We start from the raw sequence: 10743 nt of genomic DNA on the forward strand, positions 1-10743 counted from the left end.
TTTTTTAAGATGGAGTCTCACTCTCTCATCCAGGTTGGAGTGCAGTGGTGCAATCTTGGCTCAATGCAGCTTCCGCCTCCCAGGTTCGAGCGGTTCTCCTGCTTCAGTCTCCTGAGTAGCTGGGATTATAGGTACACGCCATCATGCCCAGCTAATTTTTGAATTTTTAGTAGAGACGGGGTTTCACCATGTTGGTCAGGCTGATGTCTAACTCCTGACCTCGTGATCTGCCTGCCTCGGCCTCCCAAAGTGCTGGGATTACAGGCATGAGCCACTGCGACTGGCCAGGAAGTGATAGTTTCTTAAAGGTTTATTACAATATGGAATCTGAAACTATATCAGTAAACTTCTTGTACTGTCTCACATTAAAATCCATTCATTTCTCTTGTACTCTGAACGTGTCTTTTACTTGCACATGGTTGCCTAACATCAGACGTTGATTATTTAAAAAATATTGGTTCACTGTGTTGTATACAGTTTCTAAATGTTGATAATTTTACTATCAAATATTTAGAAAGCACAATTCATTAGTATCACTATTGGAGGATCATTGGAAAACTCCTGGAGTATTATTGGGAAGCTGTCAAGCTCACAGTGGTAAACACACGTTCTCCAAAATTCTGATTCTCACTGGAACACTCAGATTTTATTATTGGCAACAAACACCATCAGTTGTTTTCCCTGAAGAGACAGTCTCAGAAGATCCGTTTTTGAGAAATCATCTGCCAAAACCCCAGATTGAATATCCTTAGTTTGTCTCTCTGTGTTTTCTCTTAAGTAAAAATGTATCGTCTGAAAAAAGTGATCAGTTCATTTAACTGATACAGTCACACAAGTCATTTTTCCTTGAGACAATCATCGTACACCTGTGTGTGGCAGAAGGGGTACTTCTAGTGGTACTTAGTAGTCCACACAGAATGTTAAAACAAGGTGTTATGCAAGGGTTGAGATTTTGTAACATTAATAACTTTTACTGTTTCATCAGACAAGCTTACAGGCGGCTTTTAAAAAAAATTTATTTTTTGCCGTGTGTGGTCGTAGAGAATAGAACAGCTGTCAGTACAAGGTAGTGTCACTATCTCGATCTGTGCTGAGGGGACAGCAGTTTTACTCCCTGTTGTTTATGTACCATTATTACAAATATCAACATAGGGAGCAAAGGCAAATAACACCTTCATACCATTAGGAAAAGTTTGACTTCTCACGCTTGTAATCCCAGCACTTTGGGAGGCCGAGGCAGGCGGATAGCCTGAGGTCAGGAGTTCGAAACCAGCCAGAGCAACATGGAGAAACCCTGTCTCTACTAAAAATACAAAATTAGCCATGCGTGGTGGCGCATGCCTATAATCCCAGCTACTCCAAAGGCTAAAGCAGGAGAATCGCTTGAACCCGGGAGGCAGAGGTTGTGGTGAGCCGAGATCATGCCATTGCCCTCCAGCCTGGACAACAAGAGCAAAATTCTGTCTCAAAAAAAAAAAAAAAGAAAAGGTGGACTTTATGGAGCCCCCATCACAGGGTCCTCTTGGGAATTCCAGGGATCCTGAGTGTACATTTTGAGAATTTTCCATGTTTCCCCACTTCCAATATGCTAAAAAAAAAAAAAAAAAAAAAAAGGCTGAACCAGTGGTAGCATTTCATGAACTCCAATCTTCTTCCTATTCTTCTGCAGGCACTGTCCATAAACATGTGACTTGTAAGGAGTAGCTGGGAGCCTGAGTCCTGTCTGTGGGGGAGATCTTCAAGAGTTGCCAACGAGCTCAGCTGTAATTGAAGCATCTCAGGGAGGATGCTGGGGGGCAGGGGTTGACATCAGCCAGGCAGTGCTCAGCCCCGGGGCACCCAAGGCTTCAGCAGCTTTTGTGGAAAGTCTGGTGTGCTTTGCTGGAATCCTGAGGCTGTGGGAGTTGCCAACTCCAGCGATGATCTCATTACAACTGAGTGATTGAACGAGGCAGGCACCTTTCAAGGAGATCATCAGGTTAGAGTGACTGTCAATGAGAGTGCACAGCAGCACTCTGCGGCGGGTGGGAAGGGAGTGTGATTTGGCATTTGCGGAAAGGGAGATGACATTTACAGAGATAATGTAAATTGGCGACGGTCGTGGAGTGAACCAGTTTCTAAGATCTATAGATTCAGAGACTCTTAGGGCTACAAGAGAACTTTCATGTCAACGAGACAAATTGAATTGGAAGGTGTGGGAAGATTGCTCAGGACTCCAGCAGAGCTGCTTTGGACATAAGTCAGGCAGACATCCAAGCTGGCCCCTGTCCCATCTCACCAAGGTGGCACTGGATCCCTCTTTCCCCATCTCCCAGTGGGGCAGCCTCCTATAAAGGAGACCAACTGCTCAGTGTATCTTTGGTCTAGTGACAGTTTCAGAGTGAGGTTGGCCAGAAGACTCCTAAGTCATAGAGAATTAATCAGGTGGGACACAGAGTTTTTAATCCCCATTTTACAGATGCAGAAATGAGCCCTAAAGAGAATGTATGACTTGCCAAGATCACATTAGTAAGTGGCAGAGGAGGAACTTGAACTCAGGTCTTGAGGCTTATCGTTCCGCTGAGATGCTATGGTATAGAGAGGAGAGTACAGAATCTGAAAACAGAAAAAAGCAGGATTTTTAGTTCCTTTGATATTTAATAGCTGGCTGAATTTTGGTCAAGCCATTTTATTTCTCTGAATCTCAGTTTCCTCATTTACAAAATAAGCATAATACACATCACCTATCCTAAGTGTTTTAGAGCATCAAATTACATGGTTTTTATAAATATGCCTTATATACTGTGAATCTCTTTAATAAGTTTGAGGGGGCTTACATGCCCAGATAATTAACCATGCCAGCCCTATCAAGTGGGACGATTCTTTTGCCCACAAGGATGGTATAGACCCCCTGGACTGGCGTTGCCTTCCTTAACGAAGGCCCTAAGAATCCCAGGATTTGGAAAATGTGAATCAGGAGACCCCAGAGGCTGCAAGCAGGGCCTGGTAATGGATGGGAATGGACACTGTTATTTATACCAGCTCCCCTCACTTTTCAGGAGATCTGGGAGGATGAGTATGGCTCCCAGTGTGATGTTGCCAGTGTGGCGTGGTGCCATGAGGGGATGGGGCCGGCTCCAGGTGTGATGTTTCAGCATGACTTGGTACAAGGCTCCACAATTCCTTGTCCCTGCGCTTTTGCACCACTCTAAGCTGTGACACTCTGACTGCTGTTCAAGCAGGACTGTTGTGCACTATCCTGCCTGGCAAAGTGGTCAGCCTCCCAAAGTGCTGGGATTACAGGAGTGAGCTACCACGCCGGACCTCATTGCCAAATATTTTCAATTGAACTAGATAGGGCTCAGAAAGGAGTGGAATTGAGTGTCCCACATCCAGCCACTCTTATTAAAGGAGGGCGAGTGGAGCATTAGGGCTGCCGTCCCTCCTGCAGGATGGACCTGCTTCTAAGCCCCATCTTAGAGGAGGGGAGACTCCTCCAAGCTGTGGGGGTAGTGGCTGGACCACAGGCCAGAGCATCCTGGCTTCTCAGAAACGAATGCAGGAGAGAGTTAACATGTTGCCCATGAAGCCTTTGTTGACCCTCTGATTTTTCATCTTTTACTTGGAGGCCTGGATTTATTTTATTGTATTATATTTCATTTTATTTTATTTTTTGAGACGGAGTCTTGCCCTGTTGCGCAGGCTGGAGTGCAATGATGTGATCTCAGCTCACTGCAACCTCCATCTCCTGGGTTTGACCTATTCTCCTGCCTCAGCCTCTTGGGTAGCTGGGATTATAGGCGTGCGCCACCACGCCCAGCTAATTTTTCTATTTTTAGTAGAGTTGGGGTTTCACCATGTTGGCCAGGCTGGTCTTAGATTTCGGACCTCAAGTGATCTGCCCTCCTCAGCCTCCCAAAGTGCTGGGATTACAGGCGTGAGCCTCCGCACCTGGCCCTGGATTTATATTCTTGACATATGTAGTGAGTTGCTTGAATGAATTATGCTTTGCTTGAGTCTTAGTCATGTAGTAAAATTGACTTCCTCTTTGAGGTGATGTCAAAGAGTATAGGATGAAGCTGGGGAGTGTTCCAGTGCTATTCTGTGTAGGAAGGAGAGGAGGAAAAGCTATTTTCAAAACTAGAAAGTCTTCTAGGTTGGCATGATCTAAGTGTATGTTCTCATCTTCTACGTGTCTCTAGGCTTAAAAATAAAGATGTTATCGTTAGTTCTTTATTGCCCTTTCAAAAAGTATCACTGGCTGGGTTTAGGATGATGTCATGAAGACTCTTAGATCTTAACTTTTTTTTTTGCTTAGCTTTTTTCATTAAAAAGATGATTAAGGAAATATCTTCTACATGATATGCCTACATAATATTGACTTTCAGAAAGGCTTTTATGCCAATTTGAAAATTTTAATTGAAGCCAATAGCAGTGGGTGTGTGGAGCTGAAATTAATCTAATGTTGTGCTATTTAATTTGATTATAGGTTAGATCTCATTACTGAAGGCTCAGCTTTGGCCAAGAGTTCTTATAAAAGGAAAGATTTTGGACTCCAGACACTGGCCCACACTCATATGAAGCAGTGAGCAATTCTGTGTCATAAAAGTGCCAGACCACAAATTCTAGTGAATTTCTGTAGAAATTTATTTATTTTAAATTTAAATTTAAATTTTTTTGAGAAGGAGTCTCACTCTGTCACCCAGGCTGGAGTGCAATGGCCTGACCTTGGCTCACTGCAAACTGCCTCCTGGGTTCAAGCAATTCTCTTGCCTCAGCCTCCCAAGCAGCTGGGAATATAGGCATGTGTCACCACACCCAGCTAATTTTTGTATTTTCGGTAGAGACTGGGTTTCACCATGTTAGCCAGGATGTTCTTGATCTCTTGACCTTGGGTGCCACCTCACCTGGCCTGTAGAATTTATTTTTTTATTTTTTATTTTTTATTTATTTATTTTTTTGAGGCCGAGTTTCACTCTTGTTGCCCAGACTGGAATGCAATGGCTCATCACAACCTCCGCCTCCCAGGTTCAACCAATTCTCCTGCCTCAGCCTCTCGGGTAGCTGGGATTACAGGCATGCGCCACCATGCCCAGCTAATTTTTTGTATTTTTAGTAGAGACGGGGTTTCACCATGTTGACCAGGATGGTCTCGATCTCTTGACCTCGTGATCCACCCGCCTCGGCCTCCCAAAGTGCTGGGATTACAGGCTTGAGCCACCGCGCCCGGCCTAGAATTTATTTTTTTAAGGGCTTGACATACTGAACACTTTCTAGTATTCTCTGAAGGGAAGAGTCTTCGAAATAAAATTACGAAATGCTTCAGTAAAACAAAGCCTCTTCAGGAATCCTTCAGGAGTTTTCCTGCCATCAATTTCCCCTTCTTTCCCTTGAGACAGTCTGCCACCTCATTGGCCTACACTTTGGTCCTGCAAATCCTGCTCCAAGGTCTCAAAGAAAAGTTTTCAACTGAGTTATTGGCTCTCACTGTCCTTACACTACACACATAGGTTTGTTTATAAAAAATTTTTAAAACATTGATGCATAATATGGCACATATACATCATGGAGTACAACTCAGCCATGAAAAGAATGAAATAATGTCTTTTGCAGTGACCAGGATGGAGCTGGAGGCCACCATTTACCTTTATTTACTTTCTAAATAAAGTAACTCAGGAATGGAAAACCAAATACCAAGTGTTCTCACTTATAAGTGAGAGCTAAGCTAAGCTATGGGTAGACAAGGACACACAGGAGTGATATAATAGATTCTGGAGATTCAGATGTGGGGAGGGAGGGAGGTGAGGAATACAAAAACTACACATTGGGTACAATGTATACTACTCAGGTGATGGGTGCACCAAAACCTCAGCCTTCACCATTATATAATTCATCCACGTGTAACCAAAAACACACTTGTACCCCTAAGCTATTAAAATAAAAAAAAATAGGCCGGGCGCAGTGCCTCACGCCTGTAATCCCAGCACTTTGGGAGGCGGAGGCAGGTGGACCACCAGCAGTCAGGAGTTCGAGACCAGCCTAATACAGAGAAACCCAATCTCTACTAAAAATACAATATTAGCGGGTATGGTGGCGCATGCCTATAATCCCAGCTACTTGGGAGGCTGAGGCAGGAGAATTGCTTGAAATCAGGAGGCAGCGGTGGTGGTGAGCTGAGATCATGCCATTGCACTCCATCCTGGGCAACAAGAGCAAAACTTCATCTCAAAAAAAAAATAAATAAATAAAAGTAAAAACAAAAATAATAAAATAAAACTGATGCACAATAGGTATACATACTTTTGGGGTACATGGGATAGATAATTTAGTATATTAACATAGTGTATAAAGATCAAATCAGGTTGATTGGGATACTCACCACCTTAAATATTTGCCTTTTCTCTATGCTATAATGATTCAAATGATTCCGGCCTAACTATTTTGAAATGTAGAAAAGATTGTTGTAAACTATAGCCGTCCTGCTGATCTCTCCCACTCTAGGTCTTATTTCTTTGACCTAATTGTATATTTGAACCGATTCATCAACTACTCTTCATTCTCTCAGAGCTTTCTTTAAACATAGTTCAAAGAAAAAAAAATTTGAATTGGTGACTAGCCCTCTGCTTTTCTACGAAGCCAGAAACCTCACATGGTCCTCAAACTCTCACAGCTTCCTTTGACTGGCATCATTTGAGCCAGTGTGTATGTGAATGCGACTTTGCCAATTATTTCTGCACCACTGGAGAGACGTGAAAGTATTTGTTCTTGCTGAGATGCAACAGGGGGTCGGGTCAGTGCCAGCATGACCACTCATTTCTAGTTCACCTTGCGGAGAAGTTTCTTTCAAGAGCACTTAAAAACAATAGCCTTGTCGGGACACAGTGAAAAACAAGTGTAAGAGCCAAGAATGTGTACCCTGGAGAAAGACTCAACGGGGCAAGAGAGCTGTCCACAGATAGCTGAAGGGGGCTGCATGGGGAAGGAAGCAGATTCGTTCTCTGCAGCCCAAATCGGTGGAACTGGGCTGGGAGGGAGGATGTGGATCTAAGGAAAGTGTCCCACAGACACCGCTGTCTAAGAGTAGTGGCGTTCGCTTCCCATCGGTGGTGTTGTTGTAGCAGGGGCCCGAAGGCTAGTTGGCAGCCATGCTGCAGGAGGGGATAGCAGCTCGAGGGAGAGCCATGTGGTAGCTCCACCCTTCTCGGGTCTTGCCCAGCCCTGCCTTCATAAACACTAGAAGAATCCTCCTTGCAAGTGGGGTGATGAGCCCAGGAGTGTTGGGGCAGAGCTCGGAGAAGACAGGGAAAGTCAGCTGGGGTCTTGCTAGGAGCCCAGGAGGGGAGGTCCCGGGCCAGATCGATATGTCCCTCAGCCTCAGAACTCAGAGGCTGAACACCATTCTGAACCTCAGAACACCATTCTGTCCAGGCGTCCATGAAGACTTCCACTCTTAAGCAGAGTGAAGGGCAGAACTTAAAGGATTTTTCTAACAGTTGCATGTACTCCGATTGCAGAAACCAAAGGAAAGAGTCATTGATGAAGGGTTAGAAAAACTTCCGGGAGGAGATGGCATTCAACCTCGATGAGTGGGAAGTTTAATTTCCGAGACAGTTAAACTGAAATTCATCTGAGCCATATTATGCTCATGGTTATCCTTCCTTTTAGCCTATGCAACCCACTTTACTCAGCTTACCTCCCATCTTGGTCAGGGCCCGGTGGGAGTAGAGCTGGGGTGAGGTGGGACCACATGGAATTAGACCCAGACCTTACCCACCAAGACCTGTAGTCTGGTCGTTGATAATCCAGTAGAAGGCAGTAAATTGTGAGTGCCATAGAAAAGGCACCTTGTGGGGGGCTCGCAGGACAGACCATCATACCTGGCTGGGGATCAGGAATGCTTCATGGGGAGGTTCCTCTTTGAGACGTGTGCTGAGGGATGGGCAGGGCTTTTGAGTGAAGGAAGGAGGGTAGATATTAGTCTCTATTATAATTCTCAGGCAAAAATATTCTAGTTTCTCTCCCTTTGTGGGTAGATTGGGAGGAAAAGGTTGGTTTTGGTAGGCTTTGTCTCTTTCAGGTGTCCAATACCCACTCCTCACCTTAAAAGGTATCTGTGTCTGTAACTATTCTCCTTAGGTCCAGAACCAAACTCGACTGTCAGTGGGCTCCATGGATAGGGACCAGCAGGGGAGCTAATGGTCCTGAAGACAGAAGGGGAGGCAGGTCAGGGGTCAGGGCGGTGGGAGCAGCCAAGGCACATTGGGAGGAAAGAGACTGCAGAGAGTCTTAAGGGTAACTCATCACGTGACAAATACTTATTGCCGTTACTGATCCTTTAAAACAGGCACTGTGCTGGGAGCTGGATATTCTGAAATGAAGACAGCAGGGTGTCTGGCCCAGGGACCCCCCTGCACAGAGGTGGCTGTGTCAGCAATAGTGGTGTCACAGTAGATAAGTGCAGCAAGCAAAACGGGCCACAGAAGTGTGCACTGGTCCACGGTGACCCCAAGGAGGACATTACCCGCCTTGTCTGGAAGGTTAAGGACAGCAGGCAGCCCATTTGCAGCTGGGAGTGGCGATGTGAGAAGCTGCAGAGCTGGCTTCCTGCAGGTAGGCTCTTAGAGTTGGGCCTTTTTGGCCAATTAAATGATCTAACCTCTCTCTTAAATTCAAGAACTTTCTCCATGAATTCTCAGTCTTGTACTCACCCAGCCTCTGCTGCCTCTTTTGCTGTTGAGTGGCCGTGGTGGTCACAGGTTCTGCTTTGTTTTAGAGACCAAGTCAGCCTTCTGGATTTCCCACCTGCTGGGTAAAAAGCCAGTAGCAAGTGAGAGCCACACTCCTCAGGCCCCACCCCTGTGGACCATTGGTCTCTAAGCAGGGGAAGCCTCGATGCCCCGGGGTTAGACACCCCTCTATTTGCTTGCAGATTTGCACACACTGTCTCTGGCTTCTGGTGTGTGGTTTGGTGGAAGCCCCAGCTTTTTAACTTATAAACCACAGCTCTTCCCTCCATAGGACTGCAGGCAGGATACTCCTTTCCCTGGGCTCACTGCAACACTCAGTAGTTGCTTTGAAGGAACAGAATAACATTGCCCCATGGCAGTCTGTCCTTGGGTCACTTCAGGGCTCATAGAAACGGCTTCACTGCTCACACGCAGCCATCTTCCACTCACCGTGGGCTCAGTGTTTCTTTTATTCTTTGTTTTCTTTAATTTTCATTCTCTCCTCTTCAGAACAAGAATAGATGGTGCAGTGTATTTAAATATCACAGTTTCAGGTAACTTGAAGAGAGCAATTTGGATTTAGGTATTCATTCTTACTTTTATATGACCCTAGATAGGTAATCTCTTTATGCAAATAAGACTTACTATTGTATTACAGGAGCAATAACCATGCCCTGCTTCAAATAACATCATTTACATTTTTATTTTGGTAATAAGAACATATTTAGGCAACAGCGTCAATGCTACTTTTTGAGAGGTATTTTCTTTTTCCGGTTTTTTTTTTTTTTTGAGACAGAGTTTTGTTCTTGTTGCCCAGGCTGAAGTGCAATGGCGCAATCTCGGCTCACCACAACCTCCACCTTCTGAGTTCAAGTGATTCTCTTGCCTCAGCCTCCTGAGTAGCTGGGGCTACTCTTGTACCACCACACTTGGCTAATTTTGAATTTGTAGTAGAGACAGAGTTTCTCCATGTTGGTCAGGCTGGTCTCGAACTCCTGACCTCAGGTGATCCGCCCACCTCGTCCTCCCAAAGTGCTGAGATTACAGGCATGAGCTACTGTGCTCAGCCTTAAGAGGTATTTTGTAATTTCTAATGCTGATGGGGTCAAAGTCCTGCTATGAGTGCACACGTCACAGATGCCACCTCATGTAAAGCAGGAAGGAGAGAAATCAAGGAATGAGAACGAGAGCCAACATCATTCTGCTCAGTTGTCAATTAAGACTTTCACTCTTAAGCAGAGTGAAGGGCAACACTTAAAGGATTGTTCTCACAGTTGTACTCTGAGTATCTGTGGAAACCAAAGGAAAGAGTCACTGGTTCTGATGAAAGGTTAGAAAAACTTTTGGGAGGAGATGGCATTGAACCTTGATGAGTGGGTCGTTCGGGTAAACTAAAAAGTGGGGATGGGGAAAGGAGGAGGGACATAAAGGGGGAGCAGCAACCCTCTTGGCGCACTGCCCACGTCCCCTTGGCTTTTCACTCGTGCAAGCTGAACTTGCATGCCGAAGAGTCCATGTCCCTCCCACCCCAGCAGAAACCCACACCTGTGACTGATGGGAGTTGGTGGACAAATATACCCAACTTCCTCTCTCTACTCTTGGGTGAGACAGTTCTGAAGTGAGTGCTCCACTGTCTCCTAGGTAGGATCAGCTGATAGTTGCTACAATGGGAACCTGCTAAAAAAGTACACCTCATTGACTTCTTTTTGTTCCCCACTATCCTGCTGTTTTTTTTCTTGGATTATCTTACCCGCCACTGTCCCAAATATACTCATATTTGAATCCTTGTCTAAGGGTCTGAGAGTCCAACCTAAGATAAAAGATGATTCAGTAGCTGGAACAAAACATGTAATGGGATGGGTTGGATGTATTTGAAAGGCATGAATGCTCCAAGGGGGCTGGTGGACAAAATACTCTAACTTTTTTGTAGACAATGGGAAACCATGGGGCTAATGAGGGTGGTGAAAACTTTCTTCCCAGGCCTGCAAGCGTCTGCTTCTCCGCCTCAGGGTCTTGGGGATCTATGCTTTTCTTTCAT

At 45.1% G+C, this 10743-nt stretch overlaps 1 pseudogene; it reads left to right on the plus strand.

The window, feature by feature from the left end:
• LOC108293280 overlaps positions 1–8856 on the plus strand; it is a 13397-nt pseudogene extending 4541 nt beyond the window's left edge.
• The last annotated feature ends 1887 nt before the right edge of the window (positions 8857–10743 follow it).

This window comes from Cebus imitator, unplaced genomic scaffold (assembly GCF_001604975.1).
Source record: "Cebus imitator isolate Cc_AM_T3 unplaced genomic scaffold, Cebus_imitator-1.0 Scaffold529, whole genome shotgun sequence".
Classification (NCBI taxonomy): domain Eukaryota; kingdom Metazoa; phylum Chordata; class Mammalia; order Primates; family Cebidae; genus Cebus; species Cebus imitator.